Source organism: Plectropomus leopardus, chromosome 18, assembly GCF_008729295.1.
Source record: "Plectropomus leopardus isolate mb chromosome 18, YSFRI_Pleo_2.0, whole genome shotgun sequence".
NCBI classification, from domain to species: Eukaryota; Metazoa; Chordata; class Actinopteri; order Perciformes; family Serranidae; genus Plectropomus; species Plectropomus leopardus.
Window position 1 is genome coordinate 633728 of NC_056480.1, and position 1808 is coordinate 635535.

Below are 1808 nucleotides of genomic sequence, written 5' to 3' on the forward strand. Positions count from 1 at the left end.
TGATGTCGAGCCAGGTTTTAAAGGGTTAAAACTGGCCAATTCTGAGAAAACTAAACTCCTGAACCTCCTCTCGGCTCTGATGTCAGGTTTTAGAAAATCTAGCGGGAGATTTCGGCCAATGACAGGTCAGGTCAGAGAGAGGGTGTTCCTGTAGGTTTTCCTAATTTCTGCTGACCGCATCAGCTTTAATTAGACGAGAAAAAACAAACGAAAAAAGCAAAAAAAAAAAAGGTGTAGAGGAAATATGTGCCACAGAGACATTCTGAGTTTTAGTGTAAAGGACAACTGAAGCACCTAAAATGCTGGATCCTACGTTTTCCCATAATGCAACAGCCTTTTTTTAAAAAAATCCTCTTTCTTTGTAATCCTCTCCCGAAGCCACAAGAGATATTACATTTCCCATGATACTTAGTAAACTGTTAAATTGTCAACGTTTCTAAGTTTTTTTCTTTTGATGGGAAGATTCGAAACACGAGACGCAAAAACACAAGACAAAAAAAAGTTTTGGTTTGAAACAAAGAAAATCTGAAATATTTTCTTGGTAGGAAGAAAAAAATATCAGTTTTTTTTTTAATTTTACAAACTCAATTTCACAAGTAAAAAAAAAAAAGTGTCTTGTTTTGGCAGTAATGACTTTTCCGAGATGGTTTCTTTAATCAAAACAGATCCTTTAACGTAAAAACACGAGGAGCTGAAACTTTCTACACGTCTGTTCTGTACAATAAAAAATCTGTATATATTTCCATAAATACTTTGTATTGTCAGGAGAGAATATCCTGAGGTCACGCGATGAGCAGAGCGAGCGACGCTGGTTGGTCCACAGAACTGAACACAAGAATAAAAAGTATAAAATTCAACATTTCCCCCCCGAGCCTCATTATTCCACTTTATTCTATTTTTCTTTTTTTTTCTAGTAATTTTTTGTTGTGAAAAGATCAAAACACAAATAAATTTAAAAAATATAAAAAAGGTGACAAAACAAAGAAAAATATCTACAGAAGGAACACTGATATTTACAACTATTAAATAATCCCCATTCAAAACAAAAGCATGATTTTTTTCTATATAAAAAAAATAAACATGAATAATAAATCTGACGGATGCAACATGAAGCAGGATCTGTGGGGACAAGTCTTTTTTGTTTTAACCTCTTTATTCAGAAAGCTTCTTCGTTTTGGGTTTTTCCACAATTTTGGCCTTAATAAGTTTACATTTCTGCTGGCCTGCAACATTAAAAGTATGCCGAATGATCTCTCAGCAGCTCCTTTTTGCAGTGAAACCACTAATGCACGGACTATTATTACTGGATTATTTTGATATGAGCGAAACCTAAAAATGTGAATATTCTCAAGCAGGTTCTGATTGTCATTTTCTCTGATTTTTGAGCAGATTTATGGAGGTTTATTCTTGATAGACACCAGAAAGATGAGATCCTTGGAAAAATAAGTCACACTAAATGAAGATAAAATGTGTTTCATAACAGAATTGAAAGTATAACTTCTCTTTTTAAAGGAGAACTTTTTTTTTTTATTATGCTGCTTATATAGGATATATGAGCGTGGTGTTTTTTTTAGCACTAAAAATGTTTGAATCTGCGGTCGCTTTTTGTATTTAATGAGGCTTAAATTGTTTAGACATTTGTTTTCTACCCTTATTTATATTTTATTTTTTTTTATTTTATTTTATTTTAATTTAATTACCCCCTTTTTCTTTTTTCCTCCACCCATTGTTTTGTAAACTCTATTTTATTATTTTAACTATTTTAATTATTATTTTCTAAATTTTTTTTTTTTTTTTTTTTTTTTTTT